General features: G+C 49.9%; 2 protein-coding genes and 1 long non-coding RNA gene across 4 annotated transcripts in view; 1 reads left to right on the top strand and 2 right to left on the bottom strand.

Moving 5' to 3' along the window:
- Positions 1-25,335, bottom strand: part of LOC310712949 — a 2,318,697-nt gene that overhangs the window by 2,129,473 nt on the left and 163,889 nt on the right. The window lies entirely within an intron of this gene.
- Positions 1,143-25,335, top strand: part of GPR4 (G protein-coupled receptor 4) — a 37,145-nt gene continuing 12,952 nt past the window's right edge. Inside the window, exon 1 of one of the 2 annotated variants that reach the window (XM_083516307.1) lies at positions 1,143-1,362. The gene's annotated coding sequence lies outside the window, so the exon portion shown is untranslated. Of the gene's footprint in view, positions 1,363-18,152; positions 18,335-25,335 lie in introns of those variants that run through there. The other variant, XM_083516309.1, reaches the window with a different exon arrangement.
- Positions 17,873-25,335, bottom strand: part of LOC310712937 (amino acid transporter heavy chain SLC3A2-like) — a 128,534-nt gene continuing 121,071 nt past the window's right edge. Inside the window, exon 10 of the mRNA XM_083516404.1 lies at positions 17,873-18,151. The gene's annotated coding sequence lies outside the window, so the exon portion shown is untranslated. The remainder of the gene's footprint in view (positions 18,152-25,335) is intronic.

The following is a 25,335-nucleotide window of genomic DNA, read 5'->3' as shown; positions in this document are numbered from 1 at the left end:
CCGGAGGTCCGTTCTTAACCTGAAACTGTTCTTAACCTGAAGCACCACTTTAGCTAATGGGGCCTCCTGCTGCTGCTGCGCTGGCGGAGCACGATTTCTGTTCTCATCCTGAAGCAAAGTTCTTAACCTGAAGCACTATTTCTGGCTTAGTGGAGTGTGTAACCTGAAGCCTATGTAACCTGAAGCGTATGTAACCCGAGGTATCACTGTATACAAATTAAAAGTGATGATGATGATGAAGAACGTCCAGCCCCAGCAATGAGTCTCTACACTTCAGGTTGATGGCCAGGGCTCTGGCTCTCAAACGGTTAAAACCCGCCCCCCCCCAGAGAGGGATCCTCCCCACTCTCATCTTTGGGGGTTCAGCTTCAGCAGCTCACCCCCAGACACGTCAACCCAGGGAAACTCTTCAGAGCTCAAAGTACCAAAGCTCACTCATGCGGCTAGTCCGCAACATCTGCTGTCATCGAAGCATGCAGGGGTTTTTTTTTGGGGGGGGCACTCCTATTAACCAGGGAAGGTATATAGGAATTGGTTGTGGGGGGGGGGACGGGACAGTGGCGTAGCGTGGGGGGTGCAGTGGGGCCCGGCTGCACCAGGCGCAACATCTGGGGGTTAGGGTTAGGGGGCGCAAATCCACGGGTTAGGGGGCGCAAATTACTTGCCTTGCCCCGGGTGCTTACAACCCACGCTACGCCACTGGGGGTGGAAGACTTCTCAACCCCCCCCCCCAATCCATTTTTTTGCCTTTTCTCAAACGGGCTGCCTGTGCGTGGGGGAGATCTCTGCCGAGGAGGGTGCCCCCACCCCATGCATACCCACCCCAGAGGGATAAGCGGCTCCTTAGACGGCGGTTGCAACAGCTCGGCCATTAGAGCGCTAGGCTTTTAACCCCAAGGTCGTGAGTTCGAGTTCTGCTTGGGGCAAAAGATTCGTGCGTCGCAGCCTGGGGCTGGGCTGGATGACCCTTGGGGTCCCTTTCCAGTTCCGCCGTTCTTCTAGGGCTCTCCGCGGAGGCTCCGGCGACGAGAGGGTTACGGCTGCTCTCCCCACCCCCCCACCCCCGTTCCCCGCCCCGGGAGAGAGGGAAGGAGGGCGGGCGGCTGGCTCCGGGGAAAGGAGCCGCCGGGCAGCCGCTGCTCAGTCGCGGCGAGCCGGGCGAGCGCAGCTGAGCCGGCGCGCCCTGCTCGTCTTTGCGCCCCCGAGCCAAGCGCACCTGCCCGGAGGGGGACCCCGATGGGAGCCCGGCACGATGCCCCGACGGCGGCGGCGGCATGAGCAGGCGGCAGCGGCGGACAGAAGCCCCCTCGGGAGCCCCGGAGAGACCACCCGCCTCCTCTCCATCGACCGGCCGGGACGGAGGTGAGCAGCAGCGCATCGGGGCGCATTGCGCGTTTGGGAAAGGAGAGCCGTGGAGACGTGGGTGGGGGGACCCCCGTTCTCTTGGGTTGGGGCTCCTCTTCCTGCGCCACGGCGCGAGAGAACACGTCCCCTGAACACGTGCAGAGTGTTTTCCCTTGTCTTTCTGGGCAGCCGCCGCGGCCCTTGCTTTTGCGCATGGGGATGGTTAAGTTCTCCTCTTAGAGATTGAATTATACGATTGCAATTAATTGCACCTATTAGTCACTTTTTAATAGACGGAAATATCTCAGGGGGTTGGAGCGGTCCCTTGACAATTCCGAGCGGCTTGCAACAGTAATAGACACATACATTAAAATGGGTTAAATTAAATTAACTAAATTTACCGGTTGCTTTTTTTTTTTTTTACAAAAACAACTGAGTGCAGCTTAGGATAAAACGCACATGTACGTTAGAGTGGGCTATCCCCACTTATCCTCAGAACAACCCTGCCAGGTAGATGAGGCTGTGGACAGAACCTCACCCCCCCCCCAATAAACCCCAGTAAGCATCATAGCTGAGTACACATTCGCACTCGGGTCTTTGCCCTCGAGGTAGCAAATAATAATAATGGGCTCTCATGCCCAAATCTGTCACACCACGCCTGACATTCGGCAGACTCAGGAAAGCAGGCTGGCTTTTAAAAATTCTTTTGCCTTGGCAAACTTTACTCCTTTTGAGTCTGTGCCAGGCTGAGCCAGACAAATGGATAGTCCAGTCCATGGTTAATTTATAAAAGGAAACGTTCTGGGGTTCTAAGCCCTGTTTAGAAATTAAGCCCTTCGCCCTGGATGATCTAGTCCACACACTTAACTGTTCAATAAATTTTACAAACCGCCTGATAATCAGCAAATCTCTCAGCTGTATACATAAAACAGTGAAATAACCACGCAGATAGAAATCAGCCGAATTCAAAAACAAGTTATGCATGACTAAATTACACGTCCGGACAGACTGGCTTGCTGAAATATATATATTTAGCAGGCGTCTAAAAGTATATAAAAGCACCTGACGAATGTTCCTAGTGAAAATGCATCACGTGCAGGGCTGTTTGCTTAGTGAGGAATGTACTCTGCACGTCCCCAGGGGCCTTTGAATGCTCCAGATCTGACTCCTGGGGCTGAAAAAAGATTCTGGAATTAAGGCCAGGGCTCAAATAAAGCCCCATATCGGCCCAACTAGGAAAGTATCACAGAACTGTAGAGTTGTAGAAAGGGACCCTAGGGTCATCTAGTCCAACCCCCTAAAATGCAGGAACCTCAGTCAATCGTAGATACCCAAAAGGAACAGTGGAGTTGCAACCTTTAAGCAGGACCAACGGAAGTGGAGACCAAGCTTTCAAACGCCCCAGAACTCCTCTTCAGGTTGGGTGTTAAGAAGAAGGGGCAAACAGGCAGGAGAATTGCAGAGTCCAAAGGGACCCCCAAAGCTTATCTAGCTCAGCCCGCTTCAGTGCGGGAATCGCAGCGGTGATTCTCTTTGCGCCCTGATTAGGGGCCTCAAAGATTGCACTGGGCCTCCCCCCCCCCACATGAATGTCAGCCCCTCTTCTGATCGCTGGTGACCCAGAAGTAATTTTAGGTAAAGGTAAAGGGACCCCTGACCATTAGGTCCAGTTGCAGACGACTCTGGGGTTGCAGCGCTCATCTCGCTTTACTGGCTGAGGGAGCCGGCGTACAGCTTCCAGGTCATGTGGCCAGCAGGACTAAGCCGCTTCTGGCAAACCAGAGCAGTGCACGGAAACGCCGTTTACCTTCCCACCAGAGTGGTACCTATTTATCTATTTGCACTTTGATGTGCTTTCAAACTGCTAGGTTGGCAGGAGCAGGAACCGAGCAATGGAAGCTCACCCCCTTGTGGGGATTCGAACTGCCGACCTTCTGATCGCCAAGTCCTAGGCTCTGTGGTTTAACCCACAGCGCCACCCGCAGCCCTTTTAGACATGGCCTAATGTCTCCAGGATGGCAGAGGAAACTGATGCCTGTCTTTCCCAGTTCCCTGGGCCTTCTGCCCCCTTAGCCACTGAGGTCAGTTATGGACCCCCAAAAGGAGACTTCCAAAACCTTGAGAGCCACTGGCAGCCTTTACAGTCAAGACTGTGCTATGTTCTGGTTACGGACTGGCATTTCCCCATGTGGGTGGTATTCTGCAACATCTATAGCTCCATTTCTGCAGCACGGGACTCTCAATCTCAGGGCCCTGGGCGAAATATTCTTCCATTCCAGGGGGCTGGATTAGATGACCCTCGTGCTCCTGCCCACGAGGCTATGCCACTGACGTAATAATCGTGTGTCAGGATTTATACGAGACCATCCAAACGTCATTCCGTTTTATTAGTTGTTTTGGGACTTTTCCCGTGTGGCTCTGGACAGCCAAGTCTCAACGGTTGAGAAGCAATATGCTAGATTAAATGTAAAGTATTGGTTGTGTTTAGAAAGGATTTATGAATGATTTAGAAAAATTATTGATTAGAATATTTGTGTGGGATTGTATGGGGAAAATATGGAATAACAGATGCAATCTTGCTTAAAATGTATATAGGAAGTGCAGTGTAAGCAACGGAAGTCAATCAATGAAATTTTATTATTATTTTCATATTGAGATATTTGTAGAATAAATTTGGAAGAAATTCTTCCAACTTTTCTTCTTCTTTTTCTCTTTTTTTTATTATCTATGTTTGCTTATCTGAAATATATACGTATGTATTTGCAATATTTACTTAGATTTTGTAACAATTATGTTAAATAAATTAAATAACTAAATAAAGGGGGGGGGAGAGAGAAGTAATATGCTAGCCACCTTTAAATCTTTGAAGGGCTGTCCCATGGATGATGGAGAAAGCTTGTTTTTCTGCTGCCCCAGAGGGTGGGACCCACGGATTCAAATTGCAAGAAGGGAGATTCCAGCCAAATACCAGGAATGCTATTCCAACCAAATATTAAGAAGAACTCTCTGAGGGCTAAGAGCTGTTTTAACAGTGGAACAGGCAACCTAGGAATGTGGCAGACTCTCCTCGTTGTAGGGTCTTAATTAAGCCTTTGGAGATTCTTTTGCATTGCAGGGGGCAGGACTAGAATATGACCCATCTCTACAATTCTATGATTGCCATCTGGAGAGGCAATCTTGTACTACAGCGCAACAAAAGCAGGACACCCCCCCCCACACCCCAGGAATAATAAAATCATCATCACCACCACCACCATCATCACCATCATCTGTGGCGTCAAAGGAAGTCAGGATTTCCGCTGGAAGTTCTGGAAACAGAGTGGGATGACTACCCCACAGCTTTTGCAGGCAGAAAAGCTATTGGAAGCAGAATCACGTCTAACCGCCCTGACAGTGTCACGAGTGCAATTCATTGTGAATGCACAATTAAAAAAAAAAAAAAAAGGATGTCTGGAGAGGCCCTTAGCAGTGTCCTAACTGGGAAAGATGGAGGGCACAAGGAGAAGGGGACGACAGAGGACGAGATGGTGGGACAGTGTTCTGGAAGCTATCAGCATGAGTTTGACCAAACTGCGGGAGGCAGTGGAAGAAAGGAGTGCCTGGCGTGCTCTGGTCCAGGGGGTCACGAAGCGTCGGACACGACTAAACGACTAAGCAACAACTGGATCTGTCCAGGGACGTGGGTGGCGCTGTGGGTTAAACCACAGAGCCTAGGACTTGCCGATCAGAAGGTCGGCAGTTCGAATCCCCATGATGGGATGAGCTCCTGTTGCTCGGTCCCTGCTCCTGCCAACCTAACAGTTCGAAAGCACGTCCAAGTGCAAGTAGATAAATAGGTACAGCTCCGGCGGGAAGGTAAACGGCGTTTCCGTGCGCTGCTCTGGCTCGCCAGAAGCGGCTTAGTCATGCTGGCCACATGACCCGGAAGCTGTACGCCGGCTCCCTCGGCCAATAAAGCGAGATGAGTGCCGCAACCCCAGAGTCGGTCACGACTGGACCTAATGGTCAGGGGTCCCTTTACCTTTACCTGGATCTGGGCAGCCTTTGGGGCTGCTGGACAAGTGTCCCACTGACATTGATACATTTCAGTAGGGATTATGTGGGAGGACTTGGTGACGGATTGTGCCCCGTGTGGGACACTGAGCTGTGCCCCCTTTGACAGAGCTGGTCCCTGATCTGGAGGCTTTCCCCCTCCCTCCCTGAAAACCTCCCCCCCCCCCCTTGGCAAGGAACCCTTAAGGAGCAGGCTGTGGGTGTTTGGGGACAAAGAGTTCAGGCGTATCACAAAGGATTTCCCGAGATGATAGCTTTTAACAGTGCCAGCATCTTCTTCAAACACCGTCACACCGTCTCCCCCAGGTTGGTGGAGGCTGTTAAGGGAGGACACAGCAGGCGATGCGGGAAAGACGCATGCAAAACCGGGCTGGAAGGATGGACAAATCACTGTGTGTGACCGCTTCCTTCATCCCTCGGCCAGTGAGCACAGAAAGCTTCTTCTGCGTCCAGCCTGCACTGGTTGGCAGCAGCGTTCTACCTGATGGGAGATGCTCAGAACATTTGCAGAGCACCAGGTTCATAGGATTGTAGAGTTGGAAGGGACCCCTGGGGTCATCTAGTCCAACCCGATGCAGTGCAGGGATCTCAGCTAAAGCATCCATGGCAGATGGCCACCCAACCTCTGCTTAAAAACTTCAAATGAAGGAGAATCGACCACTTCCCGAGGGAGACTGTTCCACTATCAAACAGCCCTTGTTGTCAGAAAGCTTTTCCTAATGTTTAGTCCAACTCTGCCCTGAAGTCAATGCAGCCTTGAAAGGGGAGCCTCCTCACAGCAATTTCTCTCTCTCTCTTTTAGTATTTCTTGCACACAAAGAATGAAGATTCCTCCTCTCTCCCCAGCCACGCAGGGGCCCTCCCCGGATCCTATTTATGTTTTCATTTTTGCCGCCCGTCGGCACCAGCTAACAAAATTGCGACGATAAAAAACGAGTTTAAGGCGGTAATTGCATCAGCGCAAATGCAATTTCTGAAGCCGACGGAACACATGGAGGCGGCAGCCGGGGCATAAATGAGCAACCTGGTTAAAAGTGCCTCTCCCCCTTCCCTAAATGCTTCTGCTTGCTTTGGGAAAATGTGGCGCTGGGGGGGTCTTAATCTGCCTGGCTTAATGGCTCTGGGGGGGGGGGAGAGAGGGATGAAGGGGTGACTTAAAAGACAGGCCTGGATAGTTCCTCATGACCAGCCTAACTTCAAAGGGGGATAAAGGAAACAGGTTTCCCCTTAGGCCAGCCTGGCCCTAGGCCTGCACTGTTCATCTGAATCATAGATACCTTATAGTCTTTCCTGTTTTCTGAATGCAGGCAATTCAAAACTAAACCAGAGGAATACCTTCCCCTAATATCATAGAGCCACAAAATTTTAGAGTGGGAAGGGACACCCGAGGGTCATCCAGTCTGACCCCTGGAAATGCAGGAGTCTCAACTGAAGCATCCCTGACCAATGGTCATTCAACCTGTTTAAAAACCTCCAAGGTCCACCACCTTCAGAGGGAGTCCGTTCAACTGTCAAACAGCTCTTCCTGGCCAAAAAGGTATTTCTAATGTTTCGTTGGAATCTCCTTCCTTGCAACTTGAAGCCACGGGTTCGAGTCCTACCCTCCAGAGCAGGAGAAAACAAGCTGGCTCCCTCTTCCATGAGACAGACCTTGAGATATTTGATGATGGCTGTCCTGTCAGCTCTCAGTCTTCCCTTCTGCAGGCTATACATACCCAACTCCTTCAACTGTTCTTCATAAGGCTCCTCTGCACACCTTCCAGATTGTCAGTATCCATCTTAAACTGTGGCACCCAGAACGGGACACAGTGCTCCAGGGGTGGCCTGACCAAAGCAGAATGTTGTTGTTGTTGTTTAGTCGTGTCTGACTCTTCGTGACCCCCTGGACCAGAGCACGCCAGGCACTCCTGTCTTCCACTGCCTCCCGCAGTTTGGTCAAACTCATGCTGGTAGCTTCGAGAACACTGTCCCACCATCTCGTCCTCTGTCGTCCCCTTCTCCTTGTGCCCTCCATCTTTCCCAGCATCTGGATCTTTTCCAGGGAGTCTTCTCTTCTCAGTAATAATAATAATAATAATAATAATAATAATAATAATAATAATAATAATAATAATAATAATAATAATTTATTTATACCCCGCCCATCTGGCTGGGTTTCCCCAGCCACTCTGGGTGGCTTCCAAAAGAATATTAAAATACTGTGATACATCAAACATTAAAAGCTTCCCTAAAGAGGGCTGCCTTCAGATGTCTTCTAAAAGTCTGGTAGTTGTTGTTCTCTTTGACATCTGGTGGGAGGGCGTTCCACAGGGAGGGCGTCACTACGGAGAAGGCCCTCTGCCTGGTTCCCTGTAACTTGGCTTCTCGCAGTGCCAAGTTACCTCTCAGGAGGTGGCCAAAGTCTTGGAGCCTCAGCTTCAGGATCTGTCCTTCCAGTGAGCACTCAGGGCTGATTTCCTTAAGAATCTTTGATCTTCTTGCAGTCCATGGGACTCTCAAGAGTCTCCTCCAGCACCAGAATTCAAAAGCATCCATTCTTCGGCGATCAGCCTTCTTTATGGTCCAGCTCTCACTTCCATACATCACTACAAATGTAGAATATAGTGGGACTATTATTGGGCAGGTGGGGCTCGTCCACCTGGGAAGGTAGCCCTTCCAGGAGAAGGAAAACTCTCGATCCTAAACCTTCTTTAGGAAAAGAAAAGACTTGGGAGCAAAGCCTACACAAATCTCTAAGGCGGTTGGATGGTGCCTTGTACGCCTCCGTCCAGCAACTCCTGCTGCCAAGCCGGTGCCAAATGTCTTCCTCTGCTTTCCATTGGACCACATCCGTGAAGGGGTCTTGTCAACTTGGCAGCCCAGGAGCTCCAGACACACTCGCTGCGGAGGTCACTTTGGTGATGCTAACACAGCAAAAACAATGCAGTTATGAGTTACCGGTCTCTGCAGCTACAGCAAGTGCTGTGATTCTCCAGCAGTTTGATTTGGCCCACAGAAGCACACTCCATTGTCTCTGCAGACCGATGGATGCCCACAAAATTACCAATCCTCCATTCATTCATTTGCTGTGTTTTACACTGCAAGTGCATTTTAAAGATATTTATGCTGGTGACCATCGCTGCCTCTCCTGGGAGCAAATCCCAGAGCTTCTGCTGTACAGTGGTGCCCCGCAAGACGAATGCCTCGCAAGACGGAAAACTCGCTAGACGAAAGAGTTTTCCGTTTTGGAGGTGCTTTGCAAAACGAATCTCCTATGGGCTTGCTTCGCAAGACGACAATGTCTTGCGAGTTCCTGCGGGTTCCCCCCCCCCTTTTCTAAGCTGCTAAGCCGCTTATCAGCTGATCCGATAAGCCAATAAGCCGCTAAAAGCCGCTAATAGCGCTAATCCGTCAATGGGCTTGCTTCGCAAGACAGAAAAAACGCTAGACGAAGAGAATCACAGAATGGATTCTTTGCGTCTTGCGAGGCACCACTGTACTGGATAAGGCCCCACTGGGTTCTAGTATTATGGGAGGGATAATGTTTCTCTACAACATGCATAATTTAGCACACCTCTGTGAGGTCTCTCTCTCTGCCCCCCACCCCATTTATCTAGCCTTTTGGCTAGATAAAACATTAAAAAAGCAACCCCAAATGTTGTAACCTTTCCTCTTCGGGGAACTGCTTCACCCCTTGATCATTCCGATTGTGTTTCTTCTGCAAACAGAGATGCCTGCAGCTGATAAAATGCACTCTTGATCAAAGTCATGCACCGGATCCTTCAAGGAGGGGGTGACCCTCCCCAGAACGAATTGCCTGCCCCGCTGTTAACACCTCCATCCTGTCTGGGTCAGACTTCCTGGGTGCCTCCATGGGTGCAGGGGTCCCTTCATGCCTTAACCTCTCGGGGGCTCCAGGGCTGATGTCTCTGCCAGGCCACGTAGTTGAGGATTCCCAGCAGTGACTCAACTTCTCGGAAAGAACAAGTTTCTAGGCCTCATGATCAGAGGTCGGTTTCTAGAAAGGGACATGCCATGATACCCCTCCGGGCACCAGCAACTGAAGGAGGACACTCACAAACATGAAAAAAGGGCAACACCGTTTAGTTGCGATCCCTGCATTGCAGGGGGTTGGAATGGATGACCCTCAGGGGTCCCTTCAAAAATCTGTAGTTCTATGATCCTAGACAGTGAGAGGCCAGGAGAGACCCAAGTCCTGGGAGGGGGAAACAGCCAGACATGATGGATCCCTGTTTTTGCCAGCTGGAGAAGCTGAGGCAGATAGGAGAGGCAGTCTGGCAGCCAAGTCCTTCTTCATGCCATGCTCAGTTGACCTATGGAACTCTCTTCCACTGGAGGCACTGATGGCCACCAATGTGGATGGTTTTAAAAGAGGATTAGAGAGATTCATGGAGGAAGAGATCTGATCTCCCAGTATCCAAAGGGCTGCCACATACAAGTGATGGAGAAGATTTGGAGCCAATTGATCCATATTACACAAAAAAAGGGGGGGATTTAGATTAAACACTGGGATGAACTTCCTGGCAGTACGGGCTGTTCTACAGTGGCAGAGGCTGGAAGGTTTTTCAGCCTACAGCCCACTGTGATAAGAATTTTAAGGTCTTAGATATATATTAAATGTTCATAAATGTACCAACCAAGCACGTACATAGATCAGCACAGGAAGACCGACCTGAAACCATTTTTTTGGCTCCCAAACTGTAGCAGGAACCCCCCACCCCCTTTATTAAGCATAGTTAAAACAGCCATAGATTTGATTTAAAGGGAATACAAAAGTGAACAATTTTTTCCTGAACTTGCAGAGGAATAGTAAGCCTAATTTAGATTATTTTTTTTAATAACTACACATAGGAAAGTGAGATGCAGGGTACCTTAGGAAAGATTGTTCCCCCCTCTTTGCAGTTTCCTTTAAAGGAAGCTTACTCGGGAGTAAATTTACCTGGCACAGAAGTAAGAAGGGGAAAAAACCTGAAAGATACAGAATGAAAGAAGGGGGGGCATTTTCTAAGAAAAGAGGCCAGGAAGTCTTATAGAGACTGATATCAGGACTGGACTCAGATAGACAATTTCCGGTAACAAACTGACCAAATGTTTTCTCTGCAAGGTCAAAGGAAAATGGAAAAGCCTCCCCATTGTCTTTTCCTTCACAAATCCTGTCTTAAGGGTATGTCTGTGTATGAATAGGGTGAGCCAGACTACCAGGAAAGGCAATCAGATAAGCTATTATCAGATAACTTGGCAGACAGGAAAAACAACCACACTCAAATTTCTGTTGTAGACCGCCTTTTCTGTGATGTAGGTATGATGTTTGGGGGTGGTGGTCTTGGGTTACACCCCTTCTGTGATGTATGTATGATCTATGGAGGGGGGTCTTGAGCTCCAGGGCAGGAAATTTAAAATGTCTATATAAGGGCAGGCACACCTTTGTTCTGGGTCCTCCTCCTCTCCTGCGTGTGAGGGGAGCACCCTGTTGCAACAGATCAATAAAGATCAGGCTTACGAGCTGCTTTGCTTCTCAGTATTCTCTGCTTGGCTTCTGTTATTTTCTCCTACCAATAGGGAACCTACGTAAGGACTCTATATGGGCTCTTGGATACCCCATAAGGGTAAAAGGGCAGATTTTGTTTACAACACCACCTGCCAGGGATGCTGGAGCAGGGGGTTGGACTGGAGGACCTTTGAGGGTCCCCCTCCAACTCTGATGATTCTATAAGCCTAGCTGGAAAGCCACCGCCTCTTACTTGGGACCCCGGAAGATGATTCAGGTCTTTCTCTCTCTCTCGTTATTTCACATGGTTCGAGTCTGACTCCTGGTACCGTAAAGACCATCAAACCCCAAAATTATAATTACTTATTAAAACATATTCTGTTGCTCAGATTAAGGCAAGGCATGAGTTGCATGCAGGCTTTGGCATTTGGGGATGGGAGGCACGGATTGTGGCACACATCTCCAGCTCAAGACTTGGAAGGGGCAAGTACAAGTAACTTGTGGCCACTGAGCAGCGGCAACCAGAATCACAACAACAACAACAACAACAACAACAATTTATTATTTATACCCTGCCCATCTGGCTGGGTTTCCCCAGACACTCTGGGCAGCTTCCAACAAAGTATTAAAATACAGTGGTCTGTTAAACATCAAAGGCTTCCCTAAACAGGGCTGCCTTCAGATGTCTTCTAAAAATCTGGTAGTTGTTTTTCTTTTTGACATCTGGTGGGAGGGCATTCCACAGGGCGGGTGCCACTACTGAGAAGGCCCTCTGCCTGGTTCCCTGTAACCTCACTTCTTGCAATGAGGGAACAGCCAGAAGGCCCTTGGAGCTGGATCTCAGTGTCCAGGCAGAACAATGGGGGTGGAGACGCTCCTTCAGGTCTACTGGGCCTTTGAGGCCATTTAGGGCTTTAAAGGTCAGCACCAACACTTTGAATTGTGCTCGGAAATGTAATCTCAAACAGTGGCCGGCCTTGGGTGGAGGTGTGGTTGGGCCAGGCATAGGAATATGCCTCCCCACCCCGGTTAAAGGGATCTCAGAAAGCTGGTGGTGAAGTTTTCTTGGTCCCTGGAGAATTTGCTGCCAGTCAGAGCGGCACAGAGTCCCAGGAGAGAGGCAAACCTTCTGATCTGACACAAGGCAGCTTTTGTATTTCTCCCGAGCAAAAGGATGCCTGAGATGGCGTCTCCATCTGTTGAGGCTGAAATATCCGCACGAATCGGCAGCTGTTGCAGTAGCAGGAGATGAGGGCAAGCGCTGCCCGTTGATCTGAATCTCTTTGGGTTTGTGGTCTAGAGAAGGGAACCAGGTTTGAGATTGTGACGCTGGTGGGGGTTTAGCGGAGGAGGAAGCGAATCACCCTGCCAGACTTTGCCAACCTGGGGCCCAAAACAACTGCAGGTTGGCGGAGGATGCAGACCTGGGCAGTGCCTCTGAGCATGTTAAGAGTGCAGGGCTTCGTACGAGCTCCCTAACGAGGTGGTGTGGCCATCAAAAAGGGCTGGTACAATTCCAGACTGCACCAACGAGGATCTAGCATCCAGGTCAAAGGAAATAATAGCCCTATTCTATTCTGCCTGGGTCAGTGTCCTCCTGGAATCCTGTGTCCAGTTCTGGCCATGCCAGTTTAAGAAGGAGATTGAAAAACTGGAAGGAAGGTGTGCAGAGAAGGGCAACCAAGTTAATAATAATTTATTATTTATACCCCGCCCATCTGGCTGAGTTTCCCCAGCCACTCTGGGTGGCTCCCAATCGAGTGTTAAAAACAATACAGTATTAAATATTAAAAACTTCCCTAAACAGGGCTGCCTTCAGATGTCTTTTAAAGATAAGATAGCTGCTTATTTCCTTCACATCTGGTGTTCCACAGGGCGGGTGCCACTACCGAGAAGGCCCTCTGCCTGGTTCCCTGTAACTTGGCTTCTCGCAGGGAGGGAACCGCCAGAAGGCCCTTGGAGCTGGATCTCAGTGTCCGGGCAGAACGATGGGGGTGGAGACGCTCCTTTAAATATACTGGGCCGAGGCCGTTTAGGGCTTTCAAGGTCAGCACCAACACTTTGAATTGTGCTCGGAAACGTACTGGGAGCCAATGTAGGTCTTTCAAGACCGGTGGTTATGTGGTCTTGGCGGCCGCTCCCAGTCCCCAATCTAGCTGCCGCATTCTGAATTAATTGCAGTTTCCGGGTCACCTTCAAAGGTAGCCCCACGTAGAGCGCATTGCAGTAGTCCAAGCGGGAGATAACTAGATGATCGAGAGTCGAGAGACCAAGCCTTGTGAGGAACGGTCGAAGGAGCTGGGGACATTTAGCCTGGAGAGCAGAAGACTGAGAGGAGACATGATAGCCATCTTCTCAAATATCTGAAAGGCTGTCCCGGAAGATGAAGCAAGCTTGTTTTCTGCTGCTCCAGAGTGCAAGAGACCAAACCAATAGCTTCAAGTTACAAGAAAGAAGATTCTAACTAAATATCAGGAATAACTTTCTGTGGGTAAGAGCTGTTGGAGGTTGTGGATTCTCCTTGCTTGGAGGTTTCTAAGCAGAGGTTTGATGGACATCTGTCATGGATAATTTAGCTGAGATTCCTGCATTGCAGGGGGTTGGGCTGGATGACCCACAGGGTCTCAAACTGACAATTACCATATTTTTCGCTCTATAAGACGCACCAGACCACAAGACACACCTAGTTTTTGGAGGAGGAAAACAAGAAAAAACATATTCTGAATCTCAGAAGCCAGAACAGCAAGAGGGATCGCTGCGCAGTGAAAGCAGCAATCCCTCTTGCTGTTCTGGCTTCTGGGATAGCTGCGCAGCCTGCATTCGCTCCATAAGACACACACACATTTCCCCTTACTTTTCAGGAGGGGAAAAGTGAGTCTTATAGAGCAAAAAATACAGTACATGATTCTTTGGCTCTTGCTGCAACAGACTAGCATGGCTACTGCTCTCGAACTTTTCTTCTTGTCTCCTCTTGTCCCGCAAATCCCAGCTGGGTTTGCTTTTTGTCCCAGTTCGGCGCCTTGGTGCTCTGCACATGCTCAGCAGCACTCTGCCCTTTGCATTTCCTTGAGGCAGGCAGGCACCGAGAAACAGCCCGGCCGTGCCAGATTCCTGCTTGCTCTCCGTGGGAGAAAAGGAGGCCCCGGCAACCTGGACACTCCTCAAGCCCAGGCTTGCGCCAAACCCTAGACGTGGTTATTTACTCAGACCTCGAGATTAGCTGGGCGGGCGCTTGGCAGACGCGCCCAAACCAAACATGCCCAGGTGATGAAAATCCCTGACTTAGGGGCTGGGAGGGAGGCTGGGGAGTGTGGCTCTTGAGGAGAAGCACCCTGCCTGCCAGGGGAAGGCGGCCAAGGTTAATCAATACCACTTAAACCCATTTGCCTATTTCCAAAACCTGGCTGCCTCTTCCCTTTTGAGGCAATGGAAGAAAGAGTGTCAGTCAAAAGGACTGCTGTCTACTGTCACAAGCCTGCCTTTGTCTGCCCGTCAAAGGTTTGTCCTCACTAACTCAAAACTTCCTGGTTCCTAACTGGTTGTTGCAAGGCTGATTTAAGAGAAGTCATGTCCTTCCGATTGCTGCACCTCGTTTTGAAAGTGAGCCGGGGGGGGGGGGGTCTTTTAAGAGTCGTTTGCTAGGCAGAAACCCAACAGAGCCCGGTTCATTCTGTACCTTTTGAACTTCTGTCTGTTGAGCAGCTTCTATAGGAACAGGAACAGGAATAGGAATTTATTATTTGTACCCCGCCCATCTGGCTAGGTTTCCCCAGCCACTCTGGGCGGCTTCCATAGAAACCAAAAATACACTAAAATATCACACATTAAAAACTTCCCTGAACAGGGCTGCCTTCAGATGTCTTCTAACTGTCAGGTAGTTGTTTATCTCTTTGACATCTGGTGGGAGGGCGTTCCACAGGGCGGACGCCACCACCGAGAAGGCCCTCTGTCTGGTTCCCTGTAGCTTTGCTTCTCGCAATGAGGGAACCACCAGAAGGCCCTCGGCGCTGGACCTCAGCGTCCGGGCAGAACGATGGGGGTAGAGACGCTCCTATAGGAACAGGGACCCTGCAAGGATTTCAAAAACTTGTCTGCATTTAGCGGATGGGTGAATCGTAGGGTTGGAAGGGACCCTGACATCATCTAGATGCTGCAGCGAAGGAATATGCAGCTGTCGCAGATTGAACCTGCAACCTTGGCATCGCCAGCACCAAGCTCTAACCAACTGAGCTATCCAGCGATGATAGTGCTTCTGTTTTCTGAAAGGGCTTCATAGAATCATAGAGTTTTTGAGTTGGAAGGGACCCCTAGGGTCCAACCCAGTAATGTAGGAATCCAAGCTAAATAGCATTTTTTAGGGGGGTGGGATCTTCTAAATTCTGGAATCCTGACAGTGTCAAGTCACTGCGCTACCAGAACAGAGACACTTCCAACTACCTCAGAAGATGGTGGGATCTCCTACCTTGGAGGTTTTTAAACAAGAGGTTGGATGGCTATCTGCCAGGGATTACCGTATTTTTCGCTCCATAAGACGCACTTTTTTCTTCCTAAAACGTAAGGGGAAATGTCTGTGTATCTTATGGAGCGAATGTGTGGCCCCTGGAGTTGAATTGCCCGGGGCAAAAAGCAGATCATGCTTTTTTTTTTTAAAAAAAAGAGGGAAGTGGGTGTTGAAACAAAGCTGCTGATCGTTTGCCAATCGGGGAGAGAGCTAAGGGACTCTAGAGATAAAGGAGGCTGCCTGGGAGGGGAGAGGTAAAGACAGCAAAGGGGGGAAACAGGAAGACTAAAGCAATAAGGAGAGAAATTAGAAGAAAAGGAGGAGCAAAAAACTGCCCCAGCTAAGGAAAAGACACTAAGGCAAACAAGAGGGAAGGGAGTGTTGAAAGGAAACAGCTGATTGGTGGGATCGGGAGAGAGATAAGGGACCCTAGTGGAGGCTGCCTGGGAGGGGGGAGGTAAAAGCCCACGGATCCTCAGGATTTTTACATTGGGTCGCCCCAAATTCACCATCAGATCACATAGCATGTCCATGGCTACAGCCTGCACACAAAAAATCACGCACCCACCGTTACGTGGGATCACAATGGCGCAAAAAGTGGTTACAAAGAACGGATCCACATGGATCCTCAGGATTTTTGCATTGGGTCACCTCAAATTCACACCAGATCACATGTCTGTGGCCACAGCATGAACCACAAAAATCATACATCCACTGTTTCGTTCAGAATATTTGTTTTCTTGTTTTCCTCCTCTAAAAACTAGGTGCGTCTTATGGTCAGGTGCGTCTTATGGAGCGACAAATACGGTATTTGGTTGGGGTTGGAATAGATGGCCTCTGAGGATCCCTTTCAGTTCTAAGATTCTATGACTTCCTTTCGCTTGCCACGGTGGGGAGGGCAAAAACCGCTTTGGGCAAGAATTCCCACCAACTCCAGAGCCTGGTGGAAAGTTTTGGGTTCCTGTAAACCAAGTGTGCGCACATGACAGCTGGTTTGTGGCCGCGTCAGAGGCAGATAGTGCGTTTCTGGGATATAAATAGGCCAGTGGCGGGATAATCAAATTGGGGGTCTGAGCACAGGCTGTTACTGGGAGTCGTGGGGGGGGGGAGTAGCAGAGCATTGATGGAACAGGGGTGAGGCTAAGAGAGAACCCAGGAAGCAGGCAGGCCATCCTTCTTTGTGACACGCGAGCCATGGCAGCCTGTGTGTCACCTCCTGCCTCTCTCAGAGCATGCAATTTCCAGAGGGGTAGCTGTATCCGTCTGTCGAAGCAAAAAACAGCAGAGACTCTTGCGGCGCCTTGAAGACCCACCAGAACATCAGGAGTCCCTCTTTTAAAGCCATCCAAATTGGGGGATGTCCCTGCCTCATGTGGGAGGGAGTTCCATAGTTCGTTTAATGAGCTGCGTGAAAGATACCTGCATGGCAGGGGGTTGGACTAGATGACCACTGGGGGTCCCCCTCCAATGACAGCTGGCCATCGGTCAGGGGTTCTTTAGCCCTGGTTAACTCTGTGTTATTCTGGGTGGTGTGTGAATGAATGAATTTTATTATTACGGTCACAGACCAGTTCCGGGTCACTTACAATATCAGGAAAATCATAATTGAATTGCAGTTGGGTACAACAGAGACGATTCAGATATAGCGGCAGTTAAAAAATATATATATATTAAATCTTGATCACTAAAATATAACCTAAAATTATCATTTAAAACCTTAATCGTTTTGGTAGTACAGCTTGCTCCCTAAATTTTATGGCAGTATAAACATACCGTATTTTTTGCTCTATAAGACTCACTTTTCCCCTCCTAAAAAGTAAACCTGTGTGCGTCTTATGGAGCGAATGCAGGCTGCGCAGCTATCCCAGAAGCCAGAACAGCAAGAGGGATTGCTGTTTTCGCTGCGCAGCGATCCCTCTTGCTGTTCTGGCTTCTGAGATTCAGAATATTTTTTTTCTTGTTTTCCTCCTCCAAAAAACTGGGTGCGTCTTGTGGTCTGGTGCGTCTTATAGAGCGAAAAATACGGTAACTGGGTGTTGTGTTCATGGTGGTAGCCCTGAACTGTGGTGGCTGAAGCTTCCTGTTTTCTGGCATTTGTTCTATAGCATTTAAACATTTCCCAGATTCTGGAAGTGGGGAGAGAGAACCGATGCCCTGGAGCCATGGATTTAAAAACACTGCCGGGGCATGTTCTGCTTTTCGGCACTGAGATGGTGCAGCGATCTTCTTTTCCGCCATTTATGGAGCTGGGGTTTTGGGGAGGTGGTCTGGGAGCTGCTTTCAGGTTCCTCCGAGCTTCAGTCCCCAAGTGCAGTGGTTGGGGGGATTCCACTCCTGCTAGTATTGGATCACTGCATTAAAATGTAGGGATCAGGCAGAGCAAATCCACCCACTGTCTTTGAGGGAGGACGGGGTGTTTGGGGAGAGGGTGGAAAGGTTTTGGCTCCCAACCGAAGCCCTCTCAATGTGCCCATAGTTTGCTTAATGCGCTGCGTGAAACATACCGTATTTTTCGCTCTATAAGACGCACCAGACCACAAGACGCACCTAGTTTTTGGAGGAGGAAAACAAGAAAAAAAATATTCTGAATCTCAGAAGCCAGAACAGCAAGAGGGATCGCTGCGCAGCGAAAGCAGCAATCCCTCTTGCTGTTCTGGCTTCTGGGATAGCTGCGCAGCCTGCATTCGCTCCATTAAGACGCACACACATTTCCCCTTACTTTTTAGGAGGGAAAAAGTGAGTCTTATAGAGCAAAAAATACGGTACTTGCGTTGAAAGGGGGTTGGACTAGATGACCCCTGGGGTCCCTTCCAACTCCACAATTCCACAGTTCTAAGAAGGAGATTCTTTTACCGGCCCTGAATCTTCCAACAGTCTATTTCGTTGGGAGTTCTATTTTACAAAAGTCTATCAGAATTCCCTTCACAGTGTTCACTCTGCTTAATCAGGTGTGTGTGTGTGTGTATCATAGAATTTTAGAATTAGAAGGGACCCCAAGGGGCATTTATATGTCTGTACACAGAACTGCCGCGTTTGTCCCTCCTTTCACACCCACACAGATATAGAGGTGGCAACCAAGGAGGACTTTTCATGCATGCGATGAAAACGATGCTATCTGCCATCATTAATCTCTCTCTACGTGGGTGGCGCTGTGGGTTAAACCACAGAGCCTAGGACTTGCCCATCAGAAGGTCGGCGGTTCGAATCCCCACGATGGGGTGAGCTCCCGTTGCTCGGTCCCTGCTCCTGCCAACCTAGCAGTTCGAAAGCACGTCAAAGTGCAAGTAGATAAATAGGTACCGCTCCGGCGGGAAGGTAAACGGCGTTTCCGTGCGCTGCTCTGGTTCGCCAGAAGCGGCTTAGTCCTGCTGGCCACATGACCCAGAAGCTGTACGCCGGCTCCCTCAGCCAGTAAAGCGAGATGAGTGCCGCAACCCCAGAGTCGGCCACGACTGGACCTAATGGTGAGGGGTCCCTTTACCTTTACTAAGGTGCCACAGGTTCTTTGCGGATCATGCCTGGGTGTGGCGGCACAGAGGGCAGGGGGCTGAGCGACTTGCATTTGTAGCCCTGGAGAGGCAGTTTTTTTAGTCTCTATAACCACCAGGTTAGGACCTGGTTGGGAAGGGGCTGCAAGACCTATTGCATGGGTAGGCAAACTAAGGTTCGGGGGCCGGATGCGGCCCAATCGCCTTCTCAATCCGGCCCGCGGACAGTCCGGGAATCAGCATGTTTTTACATGAGTAGAATGTGCCCTTTTACTTAAAATGCATCTCTGGGTTATTTGTGGGGCACAGGAATTCGTTCATTCCCCCCCCCAAATCTAGTCTGTCCCCCCCCCAAAGATCTGAGGGACAGTGGGCCGACCCCCTGGTGAAAAAGCTTGCTGACCCCTGGCCTATCTTTTCAGCCCCACCTCCCCCAATCTGGCACCCTCCAGCTCCCATGAGCCAAGCTACAACTCCTGCACCCTAGCGGGTGCCAAACGTCTTGCCCTGCCGAGAGGGGGGGGGGGTCCTTGTCATCTGGGCAGCCCAGGACCTCCAATCACTCCTCAGGCTTGCGCAACTCAACGGTCTGACTTCACCCCCGGAGGCGCACTCCATTGTCTCTCGAGAGAGGTGGATACCAACAGCATCAAAAAATTTCAAGGTGACTACCTTGTTACCAATGACAAACCTAGACAGCATCTTAAAAAGCAGAGACATTACCTTGCCAACAAAGGTCCGTATAGTTCAAGCTCTGGTTTTCCCAGTAGTGATGTATGGAAGTGAGAGCTGGACCATAAAGAAGGCTGATCGCCGAAGAATGGATGCTTTTGAATTCTGGTGGTGGAGGAGACTCTTGAGAGTCCCATGGACTGCAAGAAGATCCAACCTCTCCATTCTGAAGGAAATCAGCCCTGAGTGCTCACTGGAAGGACAGATCCTGAAGCTGAGGCTCCAAGACTTTGGCCACCTCCTGAGAAGAGAAGACTCCCTGGAAAAGACCCTGATGTGGGGAAAGATGGAGGGCACAAGGAGAAGGGGACGACAGAGGATGAGATGGTGGGACAGTGTTCTCGAAGCTGCCAGCATGAGTCTGACCAAACTGCGGGAGGCAGTGGAAGACAGAAGTGCCTGGCGTGCTCTGGTCCAGGGGGTCACGAAGAGGCGGACACGACTAAACGACCAAACAACAACACCTTGTTACAGGGGTGAAAATGTATGCCAAGTTCTGAAGTGTCTGGATCTGATTCTATTTTTTTCTTAATTCCCCCCCCCCCCTTTCCTGACAAAGGAGCAGTCTTGTTACGCCCCTTCATGGCTATGGTACAGGTTTGGGGTTGCGATTTATTAGCTAGTAGGGGCTGTGTTTCTTGCGGCGTTTTTTCCTTCAAGTGAGCCAAGATTCACTGAGTGCGGGATCTTTATGCCAGGGCTGAACATTTTTGTGACCAGGCAGCTAGCAACTTTCTTTCTTTCCTTCCTTCCAGGGAGGCAGGGAGCATACTGCAGCCGACTCATCAGTTTGGAAGCAGGTGGGCAGCGAGGTCCAGACTGGCTTAATTATATTTGGGCCGGTAATGGGGAGAGAAGCCAATGTCCTTGGGGAGAGGGAGGGGCACAGCTCCCGTTCCCTCGTTTCATGTCCTCCCCCCTAGCCCCACAGAGCTTTCTGCAACACCCCCCCCCCCAGCCTTCCTCATGTTTCTTCTTCTTCTTCTTCTTTGGCGATCCCTCGTAGCTGAGTAAGATTGTCTTCCATAAACACGGTTTTAACAATGAGTCCGTAAGTGACTGTGGAGGCCAGTTCTGAATCCACACGTCCTTCCACAGTGGGGACATTGGTTTCCAGGCGGGAGTTGATCACGGTGTGGATTTGCCCAGCATGCCTTCCTCTTAGCATTTTTCTCCCTTCTGTCCTGAGTTCGAGTGTCTTCAAAGCCCATGACACCTTTGGTAAAGGCTGTTCTCCAACTGGAGCGCTCACAGGCCAATGTTTCCCAGCTGTCAGTGTTTATACAGTGGTACCTCGGGTTACATACGCTTCAGGTTACATACGCCGCTAACCCAGAAACAATACCTTGGGTTAAGAACTTTGCTTCAGAATGAGAACAGGTCCTAGGCTCTGTGGTTTAACCCCGTGTTCCCCAACCTTGGGCCTCCAGCTGTTTTTGGACTACAACTCCCATCATCCCTAGCTAGCAAGACCAGTGGTCAGGGATGATGGGAACTGTAGTCCAAAAACAGCTGGAGGCCCACGGTTGGGAACACTGGTTTAACCCACAGCGCCACCCGTGTCCCTTTAAAGCAATTTACTATCACAGAAATAAGGAGGACCCTGAGAATATGCACCTCAGGTGCCAAAAGCCGGAATAAAGAGCGTTCCGGGTGGAATCATTACATTATTTTCAAAGCAGCAGCAGTAAGTGGATGATCGTAATTGGGTTTTCATTGCAAAGCACTTTGGGCTCAGATCAGCGTGCAGAGGCGGCGGGTAAGTGAGCAAAATCAAACCCAGCACGTAACTCGTGAATTCTGGTACAAAACTCAACGCTCTGAGAAACTCATGAAGAGTTTGTTTAAAAAGCAACAAACCAACCCCAGAACCCACCCACCAGGTTTGTGGCACTCAGTTAGGGCTGGGAAGAAGGCAGCACAGCAATGGATGCCCCAACTTTTCCCTGGGCATCTTTGGACCACGTTAACTCGTCCTGCCCGGTTACTCAGTAATGATGTTCTTCTTCCTTTCACTTGGGCTGCTGCGCATGAGCGCATGGAATGAGCGCATGCCCCTCCTGGCACCACCAGGCCAATTATTAACACCGTCCGCGCACGCCGGCTGGCGTGATATGCGCTCCTTGTTTTCTCCTTCATTTTGCTTTCCTGACTCTCCCACATCGCGGGCATAAGGAGCATTGGTTTGGGGGTCGAGGAGGAGTCAGGCTCACAAGGACCGAGGAGGAGCCCCTGTTCCTGGATCCGTCCCAAGGGGGCTCAGAGAGCCCAGCAGCCTGCTCTCACAGCGGCCTCAAGGAGGACCTCCCACCCCTCCTGCGGTTTCCAGGGGCTTTGGGAAGGCTGTTAAAGATGCAAAGCGCAGGTTTATAAATCCGACGGCCATGCAAAGTGCTTGATTTCCATAGATACCGAGGCACCCATAGAGAAGCAGCCCAGACAGCTCCAGGGGCCTGCTCTCTCTCGTACCCGGCTCCTCCGTTCTGGGTTTGCGGACCCTGGCTGGCTGCCCCCCCCCCGAGCCCCCCGCGCATGCCGTTCACCTCATCAGAAATAGGTTACGGAGTCAAGGCCTGCTTTGTACAGACCATGCCAGAGGGAAGTTTTAGGAAGATAAGGAAGCTGCCTCAAACAGAATCAGGCCATTATTGTTGGTGTTAAAGGTAAAGGGATCCCTGACCATTAGGTCCAGTCGTGGCCGACTCTGGGGTTGCGGCGCTCATCTCGCTTTATCGGTCAAGGGAGCCGGCGTACAGCTTCCGGGTCATGTGGCCAGCAGGACTATGCCGCTTCTGGAGAACCAGAGCAGCGCACGGAAACACCGTTTACCTTCCCACCGGAGCGGTACCTATTTATCTACTTGCACTTTGACGTGCTTTTGAACTGCTAGGCTGGCAGGAGCTGGGACCGAACAACGGGAGCTCACCCCGTCGCGGGGATTCAAACCTTCTGATCGGCAAGTCCTAGGCTCTGTGGTTTAACCCACAGCACCACCCGCATCCCTGTTGTTGTTGTTGTTACTATTATTTATTGATTTATTGATTTATTTTCTATGTTGCCCTATACCCAAAGGTCTCAGGGCAGTTCACATCAAATATCAAATACCGTATTTTTTGCACCATAACACTCACTTTTTTCCTCCTAGAAAGTAAGGGCAAATGTCTGTGCGTGTTATGGAGGGAATGCCTACGGGTGGCATGCCTACGGATTTTCCTCCTCTAAAAACGCGTGTTATAGAGCAAAAAATACGGTATATAAAATCAAAACAAAACCAACAACCCAATTAAAAAAACCCCCAAAGAGCTAGCATTTTTAAAAAGGGTATAGCAGGGGTAGGCACTCTAAGGCCCGTGGGCTGGATGCAGCCCAATCGCCTTCTAAATCCGGCCTGTGGACGGTCCGGGAATCAACATGGTTTTACATGAGTAGAATGTGTCCTTTTATTTAAAATGCATCTCTGGGTTATTTGTGAGGAATTCGTTTATATATATTTTTCAAAATATAGTCCGGCCCACCACATGGTCTGAGGGTCGGTAGACTGGCCGATGGCTGAAAAAGCTTGCTGACCCCTGGGGTATAGGATGTAGATCAAGACAGACAAAAGCCTGGATTTTTTAGGGCAGGCTCTACCCGGATGAGGCAGCGAAGGCCCCGTGTCTGGTAAGCGAGCTATCAGGAGGAAATGCAAATGGAGACCCCGAAGGTTTCCATGGGGCGTGTGTAGCTGGGAAGGGGAGGGGGTGAAGTTCGAAGGCTGACGCAAGAGCTCAGCCACCATCTCCTTCCTTGAAATGCTCCCCTCTAGTGAGTCAACTGAAAGACCAGTCCGTGGGTAGGCAAACTAAGGCCTGGGGGCCGGATCTGGCCCAATCGCCTTATAAATCTGGCCCACGGACAGTCCAGGAATCAGCATGTTTTTACATGAGTAGAACGTGTCCTTTTATTTAAAATGCATCTCTGGGTTATTTGTGGGGCATAGGAATTTGTTCTTAGCCAGTAGTGGTTAAGAGCGGTAGACTCGTAATCTGGTGAACCGGGTTCGCTTCCCCGCTCCTCCACATGCAGATGCTGGGTGACCTTGGGCCAGTCACACTTCTCTGAAGTCTCTCAGCCCCACTCACCTCACAGAGTGTTTGTTGTGGGGGAGGAAGGGAAAGGAGAATGTTAGCCGCTTTGAGACTCCTTTGTTGTTGTTTAGTCGTTTAGTCGTGTCCGACTTTTCATGACCCCATGGAGCAGAGCACACCAGGCACTCCTGTCTTCCACTGCCTCCCGCAGTTTGGTCAAACTCATGCTGGTAGCTTCGAGAACACTGTCCCACCATCTTGTCCTCTGTCGTCCCCTTCTCCTTGTACCCTCCATCTTTCCCAACATCAGGGTCTTTTCCAGGGAGTCTTCTCTTCTCGTGAGGTGGCCAAAGTCTTGGAGCCTCAGCTTCAGGATCTGTCCTTCCAGTGAGCACTCAGAGCTGATTTCCTTCAGAATGGAGAGGTTTGATCTTCTTGCAGTCCATGGGACTCTCAAGAGTCTCCTCCAGCACCATAATTCTGGGCACCACAATTCAAGAAGGACACTGACAAACTGGAACGTGTCCAGAGGAGGGCAACCAAAATGGTCAAAGGCCTGGAAACGATGCCTTATGAGGAACGGCTAAGGGAGCTGGGCATGTTTAGCCTGGAGAAGAGGAGGTTAAGGGGTGATATGATAGCCATGTTCAAATATATAAAAGGATGTCACATAGAGGAGGGAGAAAGGTTGTTTTCTGCTGCTCCAGAGAAGCGGACACGGAGCAATGGATCCAAACTACAAGAAAGAAGATTCCACCTAAACATTAGGAAGAACTTCGTGACAGTAAGAGCTGTTCAACAGTGGAATTTGCTGCCAAGGAGTGTGGTGGCGTCTCCTCCTTTGGAGGTCTTTAAGCAGAGGCTTGACAACCATATGTCAGGAGTGCTCTGATCGTGTTTCCTGCTTGGCAGGGGGTTGGACTCGATAGCCCTTGTGGTCTCTTCCAACTCTAGGATTCTATGATTCTAATTCAAAAGCATCCATTCTTCGGCGATCAGCCTTCTTGATGGTCCACCTCTCACTCCTTAGAGTAGTGATAAAGGGGGATATCTAATCCAAACTCTATACTTTTCCTTCTTTATCGTCATCATCTTCTAAATATAGTTCAGCCTCCCACGAGGGACAGTGGACTGGCCCCCTGCTGAAAAAGTTTGCTGACCCCTGGTCCAGTCGTTCTTCCGAGACTTGCTTTTAAGCCCCTGTTACTAAACAAAACTTTTAAATTGGAGAGGTTGTTACATTTATAAAGGCTGTTTTAAGGCTAACAGAGGAGAATAGGACCCCCGTCTCCAGCACCTTCGCATAACAGAAAGTTAAATTTGTCAATGAGAGTTTGCCAGATACGGCTTTGGACGTTGCTTCAAAGCTGGAAGAAAGCTCCAACCCTGGATTTTTAAATATTTTATGCACCACACTTTAAGGAGGATATTGTCGAGCCACCGATAGCCCTGTCCTCCTCCGTGGATTTTGCCCAGCCCTCTTTGAAAGCCAAGCAAGTTGGTGGCAGCCGCTTGTGGGAGGGAGTTCCGCAGGTTAACTCTGCACCGTCAAACGCTAAAAAGAGAGGCCTGCTGCCCTTATGCCCTGCTTGTAGTAGGAAAAAATTAAAATAGAACAAAGCCTTAACGGGATGCCGGCTACGAACCTTGTTTCACTGAACT

The sequence above is a fragment of the Podarcis liolepis genome, assembly GCF_965112155.1.
Source record: "Podarcis liolepis genome assembly, chromosome: 7".
Classification (NCBI taxonomy): domain Eukaryota; kingdom Metazoa; phylum Chordata; class Lepidosauria; order Squamata; family Lacertidae; genus Podarcis; species Podarcis liolepis.
Note: the sequence above shows the minus strand (reverse complement) of the source record. Positions and strands in the feature narration are given on the sequence as shown.